This window comes from Salmo salar, chromosome 25 (genome assembly GCF_965601325.2).
Source record: "Salmo salar chromosome 25, fSalSal1, whole genome shotgun sequence".
Taxonomy (NCBI): domain Eukaryota; kingdom Metazoa; phylum Chordata; class Actinopteri; order Salmoniformes; family Salmonidae; genus Salmo; species Salmo salar.
Window position 1 is genome coordinate 1693016 of NC_138315.1, and position 15785 is coordinate 1708800.

Below are 15785 nucleotides of genomic sequence, written 5' to 3' on the forward strand. Positions count from 1 at the left end.
AAACAGTGGACTGTAAAATAAAGTGTCACTGTGATGAAATTATTTTTGTAGAGGCTTTTATATTGTTGTATTGGAAGGTAGCCATCCACAAGCCTCTCTTTCTCTGGTGGGCGAGGGGTCTGTGCCCAGCCGGTGGCCCCACATTCAGCCGCTGTATGTGTGTTTGTGTTTTCAGTCAGTGTGTGTTTGGTCGGTGGCCCTGTGTTCATAAGGTGTGTGTGTGTTTGGCCAGTGTGTGTTCTGTCAGGGTCTCTCAGACTGTGTATATGGGACACCGTGGGGCGAGAGGAAGTGATGCATCACGAGTATCATGGGGTGTCCCCTCCATTTTGTCCTTGAGCAGCACCGTATCGTGGCTGTACCTCGGCTGTAGAGGAGAAACTTTGCTGCACGCTTAGTTACGCTTCAATCTCAGCCTGAACCCATCTGGAACAGGACCCTGACTGCTGCTAAACAGGCCTGTGAGAGCTCGAAGAATACACACAGTAAGCATTTCATTGTTAGTCTACACCAGTTGTTTACGAAGCATGTGACAAATACAATTTGATTTGACATGCAGGCTGGAAGACAGACACACACAGGCAGGCCACACACACACACACACACACACACACACACACAAATAATTCTTGCAGGTGTACTGTTTTTTTCTTTCTATCACAAACACACAATAAAACCATGCTATTACGCAATAATATTGTAACAATTCAGCTGCCAAATTCTAATATACAATCATTCTCACCAGTCTTAGAAAATATCACAGTATTAAAAAGATAATGATGCAAATTGGATCTATTCCATATCTAATTTCTCCAAAACCTCAAAAAGAGCATAATATTCTCTGAATCAACCAATTCTTTCCAAATAATCCCCAACCAGTCAAACAAAAAATGCTAAAAGACCAAGAAACACCACCTTTTCACCCGTATGTCTGTACTTCACAACATTTACCTCATTTAAAAGACACTCTAACCGAGAGCGATTTACAGGAGCAATTAGGGATAAGTGCCTTGCTCAAGGTTTTCCACCTATATCTACTTGGGGATTCGAAACAGCAACCTTTTGATTACTGGCCAAACGCTCTAACCGCTAGGCTACCCGCCGCCCAACTAACAAGGAGTTAAACCCATTCTGACACAATCCTCGTAAGTCTAGGAGCTAACGCACAGCGCTCTGCGCTGCCATTACCCTGTGTACATTGGCGGATCAAACTTGCAGCAGAGAGAAGAGTTAGTGCTAGCAGGCAGGCAGTTAGCACTAGGCTAGCAGAATGGAGCCCCTCTCATCCTGGTTAACCCCTGAGAAACAGTGTCTGCCTTTTATGTTTCACTTAAGAGATTAGTTTGATGATGCTATGTGAATTGTTTTTTACAATATATTTTCATTGATGTATTTATTTATGTGAGGGTATTTGAATTTGCTGTTTCCAGAAAATCATTTGTTGGCAGTTCCACAGAGGGATCATGAGTGTGTGTGTGGACATGAGGATTCTGCATGCACAGTTCCTTTAGGGCTGGCCATGTTGGATAAACATCCTAAAGAGGAGTCCTTGCTCCCATGTCTGAGGGGCGAGTATGTGTCTGAATTGTGTGTGTGTTTTTCACGTTCAGTGATAGACCTGCAGGGGATTCATTTCTCTTATAAGAAAATATTCCCCCTTACCTCCTCGGCCACCGGTTTCAAGTTTATTTTTGAAATGCCTTTCTTGCTAGCTCTTTCCTAACAATGCAGCAATAAATATCTGTAGTACTGGGTAAAGTAGAACAAAACACACAAGAAATAGAAATAAGAACACGCAAAAGTAAGTAAGCATCAGGGTCAGTGCCAAAAACATTCACAATGGGCAGGGACGCTGGAGTGCTAAGGGTAGATATGTACAGGGTTAAGGTGACTAGGCATCAGGATATATGATAAACAGAGTAGTAGCAGCATATATGATGATTGTATATGTGTGTATAGAGTCAGTATGAAGTGTGTGTGTGTGTGAGTAAGGCAATATCACATCCACTGTCCTGTGTGGATCAGTTGGTAGAGCATGGTGTTTGCAACACCAGGGTTGTGGGTTCGATTCCCACGGGGGACCAGTACGGGAAAAAAAAAATGTATGAAATGTATGCTTTCGCTACTGTAAGTCGCTCTGGATAAGAGCGTCTGCTAAATGACTAAAATGTAAATGAAGTGTGAGTGTGCAGAGAGTCAGTGCAAAAAAACAATACAATAAAAGATCAATTCAGAAAGTCCTGTAACCTTTTTGTTAGCTATTTAGCAGTCTTATGGCTTCGAGATAGAAGCTGTTCAGGAGCCTGTAGATGTCAGTCTTGTTGCTCCGGTACCGCTTCCCGAGTGGAAGCAAATAGAACAGTCTATGGCTTGGGTAGCTGGAGTCTAACAATTCTCTGGGCCATCCTTTCACACCGCCTGATATAGAGGTCCTGGATGGCAGGGAACTTGGCGCAAGTGATGTACTGGGCTGTCTGCACTTCCCTCTGTAGCGCCATGCGATCGAGGGGGGTGCAGTTGCCATACCAAGCAGTGATGCAGCCGGTTAAGACGCTCTCAATGGTGCAGCTGTATAACTTTTTGGAGGTTTTGAGGGCTGTCGTGTTTCTTCACAACTGTGTGTGTGGACCATTTTAAGTCCTTAGTTAGTTCGACATCGAGGAACTTTAAGCTCTCGACCTGCTCCACTCACTAAAGTGGACCCAATATGGATGGGCGAGCGTTTGCCCCTCCATTTTCTGTAGTCCACAATCAGCTCCTTGGTCTTACTGACATTGAGGGAGAGGTTGTTGTCCTGGCACCACACTGCCAGGTCATTGACTTCCTCCCTGTAGGCTGTCTCATTGTCACCGGTGATCAGGCCTACCACCGTCATGTCATCAGCAAACTTGATGATGATGCTAGAGTTGTGTGGCCACGCAGTCGTGGGTGAACAGGGAGTACAGGAGGGGACTAAGCACACATCCTTGTGGGTCCCCCGTGTTGAGGGGTCAGCATGGTGGAGGTGATATTGCCTACCCTCACCACCTGGGGTCGGACCACCTAGTTGCAGAGGGAGGTGTTCAGTTCCAGGGTCCCAAGCTTGGTGACGAGCTTGGAGGGGACTACGCTGAGCTGTAGTCAATAAACAGCATTCTCACGTAGGTATTTATCTTATCTAGGTGGGTGAAGGCAGTGTGGAGTGTAATTGAGATTGCGTCGTCTATGGATCTGTTGGGGCAGTATGCAAATTTGAGTGGGTCTAGAGTGTCTGGGATGATGGAGTTAATGTGTCCCATAACTAGCCTTTCAAAGCACTTCATGATTACAGATATGAGAGCTACAGGGCAGTAGTCAGTGTGGTAGGTAGCCTTAGAGTTCTTGGGAACAGGAATGATGGTGGTCAGCTTGTGGGGATTACAGACTGGGACAAGGAGAGATAGAAAATTACCATGAATATGCCTGCCAGCTGTTCTGCGCATGCTCCGAGAATGCGGCCTGGAATACCATCCGACTCCGTGGCCTTACGAGTGATGACCTGATTATAAACCTTACTCATGTCGGCCTCACAGAGTGAGATAACCCTGTCCTCTGGGTCGGCGGGGGGCCCTCATGCACAGCTCGGTGTTGTTTTTGTCGAAGCGTGCCGGGTTAAGAATGTGTATGTACTCTGTAATATGAACTTTCAATTAACTTACAGTTTCCAACATAATAATAGCCACATGGACACTAAAGTAAATAGAAAACAAATCTTGTTTTACAAGAAATTCTACCCGACATAAATGTTCTTTCCCGTATGAGGGTGAAGAAGGATCTTAGGTTGCTTCTTGTGAGCAACAGCTGCACATTTCTTTGTTTATTCAAATTAAAAATGTTAAGCTCTTGCAGAAAATAGTAGAATATGTATGTAAAAAATGTATGTAAATAGTGAAAAAACAAAGAAGCAGTATTGCAATGTGACATCATCTATAAATATGGGTGAATGTTAAGTGTTCCCAAAGGCTGACGAAAGCTGCCGACAAAACGTGTCCGTTTGTTCTGACCTCTGAATATATATTTTTTAGCAGCAAACTTAAAGAATATTTCAGTGAGTGCAGGTTTTTTCTTTCTTCAGCCATATGCCTTTTGAACCCTGCACACAAATACTTTTTGTTACTACAAATTTGAGCTGAGCACGCCAACTTCTCTTTCCCCTTGTTACCACCCATTCTGGCACTGCCAGGGTTAAAGATGAGAAACGTATGTGTGCGTGTCTAATGAAGGGAGAGTGACAGAGCACACTGACAGACAGGGTGACTCAGGTCCCTTCACTTACACCCCATTGGCTCTCCCAAAACGCATTACTCATGCCCTCCAGCCAATCCCAGGCTGCCATGTGGTGCTGGCCCCCCATTGGAGGATTGCTATTTAGCAAAGTGCTCTCAGGCGAATGATGGGCAGGGTCCCTGGGATGCGAGTGAAATACCATTTGAAAAAAGCACCGAATTTCCACTGAGATTCGGGTAAATGCTTTCTCTCTTTGCATGTGCTGCTGGTTTTTCCAGTTAAAGGAGAATTTCACAGATGGGAGGTGGCAAAAAAAATGCTTTGCCACCGAAAATGTTTAGTAAAAGCACAGAAAAGGCCACCATTTTATGGTAAGACAGTGGGCGGGGGAAACAATAAGACTACACAGCCACAAAATGGACTTCATATGGACAAGATATAAAAATCATGTACTCTGTCAAATATAGCTGAAAAGCCTATGCCATCATATCAGAAAAAGAATGTTGCTCCAATTCTAAATCCTTCTAAAATCTCTCAAAAGAACATAAAACACACCACTTTATGGTATCAGCAGCATGTCCATCATAATGGTCAATTACTGAGAGACCGGCAGTCTTTTGTATGACAATAACCGGCTGACAAAATGTAATGACTGCCACAGCCCTAGTCAGTAGTTGTGGTCAGTAGTTGTGTGGTTTTGGTCAGTAGTTTAGTGGTTGTGGTTAGTAGCTGTGGTCAGTAACTGTGTGGTTTTGGTCAGTAGTTGTGTGGTCATTAGTTGTGTGGTCAGTAGTTGTGTGGTCAGTAGTTGTGTGGTTGTGGTCAGCAGTTGTGTGGTTGAGGTCATAGTTTTGTAGTTGTGGTCATTAGTTGTGTGGTTCAATAGTTATGTGCTAAGTGGTTGTGTGGTCAGTAGTTGTGTGGTTGTGGTCAGTAGCTGTGGTCATAGTTGTGGTGGTTGTCAATAGCTATGGTCAGTAGTTGTGGTCAGTAGATGTGTGGTCAGTAGCTGTGTGGTTGTGGTCAGTTACTTCCAGTCACAACTTCCATACTTGTCTCCGTGCTGCTGTTTGTTGGTACTTTGTTGCTACCTGACAACTTTATGGTTTTCATTTTTAATAACTGTTTAATCAAAATCTTTATTTTACACATTTACCAACATCTTAAGTTTTTTTCCCCTCGCTCAACTTTTTTTCATTCAACTTTTTCACCCAGACGCTTTATCTGGACATGGTTCTACAGGACCTCCACCAGCCGAAGCCAAGTAGTAACATTAACATTATGCCATCTAATTGCAGTTGCTGTACTCATAATATACAGGAAAACTATCGCCTTATGGTGAGGATAGGTGTGTTGCAAACACAGCTTCAGACGCAATCGTTAGACAAGGGTAATTTAAGTGTAGGAAAGGATGAAACAGCGTCAGTGCCACCAATAACTACAAATAGCAGTATAAATCCCCTCGCACAGTCCCCGCAGCCGGACAATTTTCTCAAGGCTTCTGAAAGGAAATGCTGTCTGAATACTCAACTGGTGTAGCTCATTCAGCCGACAGAAACTTTCAACCGGTTCTCCCCATTAAGCAACGAGTCGGGAGTCAGAGGCCGAGCCATCTCTGGTCTCTCATCCACCCGTTACGGGGTCTGAGCCGCCAAAGCCTCCCACCATTAGCTCTGATAAATTGAAAACCCTAGTCAATGGTGACTCCATTACCTGCAGTATTAGACATAAAAATAATCATCCAGTGATCATACATTGCTTACCAGGGGTATGGCTACCGACGTAAAGGCGAATCTGAAGAGGTTGCTGGCTAAGGCTAAAACTGGCGAGTGTAGAGAGGATAGGGATATTGTTATCCACTTCGGCACCAACGATGCTCGGATGAAACAGTCAGAGGTCACCAAGCATAACATAGCTTCAGCGTGTAAACTAGCTAGAAAGTTAGGGGGAGTGATGAGCTCAAAAGCAGAGTCTCACAACTCAATTGCTGGTTGATAACGTTTTTCTGCCCCTCTCAAAAGATGGACAATTATCTACAAATTCTCTCTTTCTGAGACTCACCCACAAACAGGACCAAGCTTGGCCAGCTTGTGACGAACTCCACCCAAGCTGGAGGGGTGCTCTCATTTTATCAACATAGACAGGGCTCTAACTCCTCTAGCTCCACAATGAAATAGGGTGCAGGCCAGGCATCAGGCTGTCAGCCAGCCTGCCAGCGTAGTGGAGTCTGCCACTAGCATAGTCAGTTCAACTATCCCCATTGAGACTGTCCAACATTGTCTCCGGACCTTCTCACTGCCACAGTCATACCTGGACCTAGTTTTGTCCCGTGGAATAAATATTGTGAATATTAATGTTTTTCCTCATAATCCTGGATTATCGGACTACAATTTCATTACGTTTGCAATTGCAACAAATAATCTGCTTAGACACAAACCAAGAATCATCAAAAGCCATGCTACAAATTCTCAGACAACCCAAAGATTCCTTGATGCCATTCCAGACTCCCTCCACCTTCCCAACGACGTCGGAGTACAAAAATCGGTTAACCATCTAACTGAGGAACTAAATTTAACCTTGTGTAATACTCTAGATGCAGTCGCACCCCTAAAATCAAAATACGTTTGTCACAAGAAATTAGCTCCATGGTAGACAGAAAATACCCGAGCCCTGAAACAAGCTTCCAGAACATTGGAACGTAAATGGCGCTCCACCAAACTGGAAGTCTTCCGATTAGCTTGGAAAGACAGTACCATGCAATATCGAAGATCCCTCACTGCTGCTCGATCATCCTATTGTTCAAACTTAATTGAGGAGAATAAGAACAATCCAACATTTATTTTTGATACTGTCGCAAAGCTAACTAAAAAGCAGCATTCCCCAAGAGAAGATGGCTTTCACTTCAGCAGTGATAAATTCATGAACTTCTTTGACGAAAAGATCATGATCATTAGAAAGAAAATTACAGACTCCTCTTTGAATCTGCATATTTCTCCAAAGCTCAGTTGTCCTGAGTCTGCACAACACTGCCAGGACCTAGGATCAAGGGAGACACACACGTTTTTTAATCCTATATCCCTTGACACATTCATGAATATCGTCATGGCCTCTAAACCTTCAAGCTGCATACTGGGCCGTATTCCAACTAAACTACTGAAAGAGCTGCTTCCTATGCTTGGCTCTCCTATGTTGAACATAATATAGGAGTCCACCGGATGTGTACCAAACTCACTTAAAGTGGCAGTAATAAAGCCTCTCTTGAAAAAGCCAAACCTTGACCCAGAAAATGTAAAAAAATAAAATAAATATTGACCTAATTGGAATTTCCCATACCTCTCAAATGTTTTTTGAAAAAGCTGTTGTGCAGCTACTAACTGCCTTGCTGAAGACAAACTATGTATACAAAACACTTCCGTCTGGTTTTAGACCCGATCATAGCATTGAGACTGCACTCGTGAAGGTGGTAAATTACATTTTAATGGTGTCAGACCAAGGCTCTGCATCTGTCCCCGTGCTCCTAGACCTTAGTGCCACTTTTGACACCATCGACCACCACATTCTTTTGGAGAGATTGGAAACGCTAATTGGTCTACACGGACAAGTTCTGGCCTGGTTTAGATCTTATCTGTCGGAAAGATATCAGTTCATCTCTGAGGATGGTTTGTCCTCTGACAAATCAGTAAGTTTCGGTGTTCCTCAAGGTTCTGTTTTAGGACCACTATTGTTTTCATTATATATTTGACCTCTTGGTGATGTCATTCAGAGCACAATGTCAACCTTTTGTCCAAAAACTTTGCAGAAAAGCTTATCAATGCTTTTGACTACTGCAATGCTCCACTTTCCGGCTATCTGGATAAAGCACTAAATAAAATTCAGTTAGTGCTAAACATGACTGCTAGAATCTTGACTAGAACCAACATTTTTTTATCATATTACTCCAGCACTAGCCTCTCTACACTGGCTTTCTGTTAACTTCTTATGGGCAGACGCTACCGTCCCACCTGGGCAACATCCGGTGAAATTGCAGAGCTCGAATTTCAAACTACAGTATTAGAAATATTTAACTTTCATAAAATCACAAGTGTAATACATCGAAATAAAGCTTAACTTCTTGTTAACTTCTTGGTGACAGGGGGCAGTATTCGGAAATTCAGATGAATAACGTGCCCAAATTAAACTGCCTGCTACTCGGGCCCAGAAGGTAGGATGTGCATAGTATTAGTAGATTTGGATGGAAAACACTCTGAAGTTTCTAAAACTGTTTGAATGATGTCTGTGAGTATAACAGAACTCATATGGCAGGCAAAAACACAACCAGGAAGTGGTTTGTAGTTTTTCAACTGATTGCCTTTCCAAACTACAGTGTGTGGGATCATTTTACACTTCCTAAGGCTTCCACTAGATGTCAACAGTCTTTAGAACCTTGTTTCATGCTTCTACTGTTACTGGGCAGAGAAAAAGAGCTGTCTCAAGCCTGAGACCAACGAGTTGTTTACTGCGCAGGCATGCAGGCCCGCCGTTCCTTCTTTTTCCTCTGTAATGAATACGCTATTGTCTGGTTGTAATATTATCAAACATGTATGTTAAAAAGACCCTAAGGATTGATTGTAAACATCGTTTGACATGTTTCTATGAACGGTAATGGAACTATTTGACTTTTCGTCTCGGGTTTTGCGCTCACGCACATTGCCTTTGGATTAGTGATCTGAACGCACGAACAAAACGGAGGTATTTGGACATAAATATGGAGTTTATCGAACAAAACTAACATTTCTTGTGGAAGTGGGAGTCCTGGGAGTGCATTCCGACGAAGATCAGCAAAGGTAAGTGAAGATTTATAATACTATTTCTGAGTTTAGTTGACTCCAGAACTTGGCGGGTAACTATAGCTTGCTTTGATGGCTGAGCTCTGTACTCAGAATATTGAACAATGTGCTTTCGCCGTAAAGCTATTTTGAAATCTGACACAGCGGTTGCATTAAGGAGAAGTGTATCTATAATTCTTTCAATAACTGTTGTAAATTTTATCAACGTTTATGATGAGTATTTTTGTAAATTGATGTGCTCATTCACTGGAAGTTTTGGAGGCAATACATTTTCTATACATCACGCGCCAATGTAAAATGGGGTTTATGGATATAAATAATAACTTTATCGAACAAAACATACATGTATTGTGTAAGATTGAGTCCTGGGAGTGTCATCTGATGAAGATCATCAAAGGTTAGTGATTCATTTTAGCTGTATTTCTGGTTTTTGTGACGCCTCTCCTTGCTTGGAAAATGGCTGTGTGGTTTTTCTTGTTTAGGTGCTGTCCTAACATAATCTAATGTTATGCTTTCGCCGTAAAGCCTTTTTGAAATCGGACAATGTGGTTGGATTAATGAGAAGTGTATCTTTAAAATGGGATATAATAGTTGTATGTTTGAGAACATGTCCCAGAGAGGTTAATCCAGCCGCGGCAGATTTCAAAAAGGCTTTACGGCAAAAGCATACCATGCGAATATCTGAGGACAGCGCCCCGCATACAAACACATGAAAAACCTATTTCAACCAGGCAGGTGCGACACAAAAGTCAGAAATAGTGATATAAAAAAAATGCCTTACCTTTGATGATCTTCTTCTGTTGGCACTCCAAAAGGTCCCAGTTACATCACAAATGGTCCTTTTGTTCGATAATGTCCTTCTTTATATCCATAAAAACTCAGTTTAGCTGGCGCACTTCAGTCAATAATCCACCCAGTTTCCCTCCATCAAAATGCATACAAAATGAATCCCAAACGTTACTAATAAACCTTAACAAGTCAAACAATGTTTATAATCAAACCTCAGGTACCCTAATACACAAATAAACGACAACATTTAAGACGGAGAATCAAAGACGGAGAATACCAAAGAACGCGCTCTTTTCCACGCGCTTGGAAACACTACAGCCAAAATGGGAACCACCTAGAAAAACTACAATTTCTGGCTCATTTTTCCAAAAACCAGCCTGAAACTCTTTCTAATGACTGTTGACATCTAGTGGAAGCCCCATGAAATGCAATCTGGGAGGACTTGGCCTTATAATAAAAGTGATAGCCACTGAAAATAGAGGTAGGCTGAAATGTTTTTTTTCCCTTCTTTTTTTTTGGATGGTTTGTCCTCGGGGTTTCGCCTGCTATATCAGTTCTGTTTTACTCACAGACATAATTTTAACAGTTTTAGAAACTTTGGAGTGTTTTCCATCCAAATCTACCAATTATATTCATATTCTACCTTCTGGGCCTGAGTAACAGGCAGTTTACTTTGGGCACGCTTTTCATCCGGATGTCAAAATACTGCCCCCTAAGGCTAAGCTTGATTTCAAGGTTTTACTGCTAACCTACAAAGCATTACATGGTCTTGGTCCTACCTATCGCTACGATTTGGTCTTGCTGGACATACCTACACGTACGCTACGGTCACAAGACGCAGGCCTCCTTATTGTCCCTAGAATTTCTAAGCAAACAGCTGGAGTCAGGGCTTTCTCCTATAGAGCTCCATTTGAATGGAATCAACTGCATATCCATGTGAGAGACGCAGACTCGGTCTTGACCTTTACGTCTTTATTGAAGACTCATCTCTTCAGTAGGTCCTATGATTGAGTGTAGTCTGGCCCAGGAGTGTGAAGGTGAACGGAAAGGCACTGGAGTGACAAACCGCCCTTGTGGTCTCTGCCTGGTCGGTTCCCCTCTCTCCACTGGGATTCTCTGCCTTCTGACCCTATTACGGGGGCTGAGTCACTGGCTTACTAGTGATCTTCAATGCCGTCCCCTAGGAGTGGTATGTCACTTGAGTGGGTTGAGTCACTGACGTGATCTTCCAGGCCGGGTTGGCGCCCCCTTGGGTTCGTGCCGTGGGGGAGATCTTTGTGGGCTATAATCAGCCTTGTCTCAGGGTAGTAAGTTGGTGATTTGCAGATATCCCTCTAGTGGTGTGGGGTCTGTGCTTTGGCAAAGTGGGTGGTGTTATATCCTGCCTAGTTGGCCCTGTCTGGGGGCTTTGTCGGATGGGGCCATAGTGTCTTCCGACCCCTCCCGTCTCAGCCTCCAGTATCTATGATGCAATAGTTTCTGTGTTGGGGGTCTACAGTCAGTCTGTTATATCTAGGGTAATTCTCCTGTCTTATCCTGTGTCTTGTGTGAATTTAGTATGCTCTCTCTCTCCCCCTCTCCTCCCAGAGGACCTGAGCCCTGGGACCATGCCTCAGGACTACCTGGCCTGATGACTCCTTGCTGTCCCCAGTCCACCTGGTCATGCTGCTGCTCCAGTTTCAACTGTTCTGCCTGAGGCTATGGAACCCTGACCTGTTCACTGGACGTGCTTCCTTGTCCTGGACCTGCTGTTTTGGACTCTCTCTCTCTACCGCACCTGTTGTCTCAAACTCTGAATGCTCAGCTATGAAAAGCCAACTGACATTTACTCCTGAGGTGCTGACCTGTTGCACCCTCTACAACCACTGTGATTATTATTATTTGATCCTGCTGGTCATATATGAACATTTGAACATCTTGGCCATGTACTGTTATAATCTCCACAAGGCACAGCCAGAAAAGGACTGGCCAACCCTCATAGCCTGGTTCCTCTCTAGGTTTCTTCCTAGATTCCTGCCTTTCTAGTGAGTTTTTCCAAGGCACCATGCTTCTACATCTGCATTGCTTGCCTTTTGGGGTTTTAGGCTGGGTTTCTGTACAGCACTTTGACATCGGCTGATGTAAAAAGGGCTTCATAAATACATTTGGTTGATTGATTAATTGAGTAGTGATATGGTTGTGGTCAGTAGCTGTGTGGTTGTGGTCAGTACTTGTGTGAATGTGGTCAGTAGCTGTGGTCAGTACTCATCAGTATTTTTGTGATCAGTAGGTGTGTGGTCAGTCGTTTTGTGGTTGTGGTCAAGTCTGTGTGGTTCAGAAGTTGTGTGGTCAGAAGTTGTGGTCAATAGTTTTGTGGTAAGCAGTTGTGGTCAGTAGTTGTGTGGTTGTCAGTAGCTGTGTGGATGTGGTCATTAGTTGTTTGGTTGTGGTCAGTCATTGTGGTCAGTCATTGTGGTCAGTAGCTGTGTGGTTGTGGTCAGTAGATATGCTCAGTACTGGTCAGTCGTTTTGTGATTGTGGTCAGTAGGTGTGTGGTCAGTAGCTGTGTGGTTGTCGTCAGTAGATATGCTCAGTACTGGTCAGTCGTTTTGTGATTGTGGTCAGTAGGTGTGTGGTCAGTAGCTGTGTGGTTGTCGTCAGGATGGATCAACATTGTAGTTACTCCACAATAATACCCTAATTGACAGAGTGAAAAGAAGGAAGTCTGTACAGAATAAAAATATTCCAACACATGCATCCTGTTTGCAACAAGAAACTAAAGTAATACTGCAAGAAATATAGCAAAGCAATTCACTTTTTGTCCTAAATACAAAGTGTTATGTTTGGGGCAAATCCAATACAACACATTACTGAGTACCACTCTCCATATTTTCAAGCATAGTGTTGGATGCATCATGTTATGGGTATGCTTGTAATCAGGGTTTGGGAGTAACAGATTATATGTAATCTGTTACATATAAGGGATAAAAAAAAACGGTAACTGTAATCCTTTACGTTACCAGAAAAAAATATTGTAATCAGATTACAGATACTTTTAAATTCAGAAAGGAGGTTTGCAAAAAAAAAAAAATCTTTGACACTTCTCTGTTTTCTCAATGACATTCAAATCAGCAGTGAAAAAAGGCGCACGTTTAAATTTGTTCCACTTGAGCGAGTCTGACCACAAATCAGAGACCACTACGATGACACACCAAATGAGTTTGATGGATTGCGGGAAAAGAGCAGGAATAGGCTTTTCTAGGCTACAGTCCACGCTATGTCTTCCAATGGTACGACTGCTGTCGGCATCCAAAGATTATCCAACTTGAATAAACGTAAGGATGATAGCAGTGGTGTAGTCTACGGTGATACAGATATCACTTACAAGTCAAACGTTTGGACACACCTACTTATTCAAGGGTTTTTCTTTATTTGTACTATTTCTACATTATAGAATATTAGTGAAGACATCAACATGATGAAATAACATATACAATCATGTAGAAACCAAAAAAGTGTTTTAGATTTGAGATTATTCAAAGTGGACACCCTTTGCCGTGATGACAGCTTTGCACACTCTTGGCATTCTTTCAACCAGATTCACCTGGAATGCTTTTCCAACAATCTTGAAGGAGTTCCCACATATGCTGAGCACTTGTTGGCTGCTTTTCCTTCACGCCGTGGTCCAACTCATCCCAAACCATCTCAATTGGGTTGAGGTCGTGTGATTGTAGAGGCCAGGTCATTTGATGCAGCACTCCATCACTCTCCTTCTTAGCCATTACACAGCCTGTAGGTGTGTTGGGTCATTGTCCTGTTGAAAAACAAATGATCGTCCCACTAAACGCAAACCAGATGGGATGGCGTATCGCTGCAGAATGCTGTGGTAGCCATGCTGGTTAACTGTTCCATTGAATTCTTAATAAATCACTGACAGTGTCACCAGCAAAGCACCCCCACACCATCACACATGCGGAGATCATCCATTCACCTACTCTGCGTCTCACAAAGACACGGCGGTTGGAACCAAAAATCTCAAGTGAAAAGTGTCATGAAATGTAATTTAATGTAATATTTTTAATTATAAGTGTAGCTGCTTCCTTGGCAGCAGCTACTCTTCCTGGGGTCCAGCAACATCAAGGCAGTTATATACCAAAAAATTATTACATAACACTTTTCACAACACATTAAGTGTGTGACCTCAGGCCACTACTCTACTACCACATATCTACAATACAAAATCCATGTTTATGTGTGTGTATAGTGCGTGTGTTAGCATGTGTATGTCTGTACATGTCTGTGCCTGTGTGTGTGTCTCTTCACAGTCCCTGCTGTTACATAAGGTGTATTTTTACATGTTTTTTTATCTGATTCTACTGCTTGCATCAGTTACACAAAGTGTAGCCCCGTTGGAAAATATAAACAATACATTTATATTTTCCAACGGGGCAATACATTTGGGTGAGTTTTTTTCTCTCGCCCGAGTAGCCTCATTTCACTGCCAAAAATAAAATAAACCATCTAGTGTTCAGCGAAATAACAACACAATGTCAAATACAGGTAGCCTGGTCAAATAATTAACATCCAATCACATTAACCGTTACTCTCTCGCAGGAAACCTTCACTCTTGCGCAGACATTTAGAAACGAAACATGACAATTGAAAAATAAGCCACGGGAGTTTGAGTGAGAATAAAGACGACTTTCAAGGAGTAAGACAAGTATTAAAGCAACATATACCATTAATAAGAAGGGTCTGGAAGCGTCTTATATGGTGAGCTACCGAGTGGCTAGGAAAGGCAAGCCCCATACTATTGTGGAGGACTTAATTCTTCCTGCTGCCGCGGATACGGCTGGGACAATGCTGGGGGAAAAGTCCCAAAAAACGATACAGACAATGCCTTCATCAAACAACACGTTTCACGACGCATCAGTGACATGGCAGGAGATGTTTTAAAACAATTACTGCTTCGCATACAAGCCAGTGAATTATATGCTTTACAGCCTGATGAGTCAACAGACGTGGCGGGCCTGGCACAGCTCCTGGTATATGTCCGTTACGTTTATGGGGGTGAATTAAGGAAGACACCCTCTTCTGCAAAACCACTGGACACCAGAACAACATGAGAGGATACTACTGGACAGCTTTGTGACATCAAATGGACTTTGGTGGTCAAGATGTGTTGGTATCTGTACTGATGGTGCAAAAGCCATGACAGGGAGACATAGTGGAGTGGTAAGGCGCGTGCAAGCAGTTGCTCCCGACGCCACTTGGGTACACTGCAGCATCCACCGAGAGGCTATTGCTGCCTAAGGAATGCCTGACAGCTTGAAAGAGGTTCTGGACACTACAGTGAAAATGGTTAACTTTGTTAAAGCAAGGCCCCTGAACTCTCGTGTATTTTCTGCATTATGCAATGACATGAGCAGCGACCATGTAACGCATTTACAACATACAGAAGTGCGCTGGTTATCAAGGGGCAAAGTATTGACACGTGTTTTTGAATTGAGAGACAAGCTTAAAGTTTTCTTTACTAATGTCTGACTGCTTGTATGATGATGAGTTTCTCACACGACTGGCCTATCTGGGTGATGTTTTTTTATCGCCTGAATGATCTGAATCTAGGATTACAGGGACTCTCTGCAACTATATTCAATGTGCGGGACAAAATGGAGGCTATGATTAAGAGTTGGAGCTCTTTTCTGTCTGCATTAACAAGGACAAAACATAATTGTATGATATTTTGTGTGCAAATGAACTCAAGCTTACGGACAATGTCAGATGTGATATAGCGGAGCACCTGAGTGAGCTGGGTGCGCAATTACACAGCTACTTTCCTGAAACGGACGACACAAACAACTGGATTCGTTATCCCTTTCATGCCCTGCCTCCAGTCCACTTACTGATATCTGAACAAGAGAGCCTCATTGAAATTGCAACAAGCTG

The 15785-nt window shown here is 43.0% G+C and overlaps 1 protein-coding gene across 1 annotated transcript in view; it reads right to left on the reverse strand.

Moving 5' to 3' along the window:
- clybl (citrate lyase beta like) overlaps positions 1 to 15785 on the reverse strand; it is a 217144-nt gene that overhangs the window by 6629 nt on the left and 194730 nt on the right. The window lies entirely within an intron of this gene.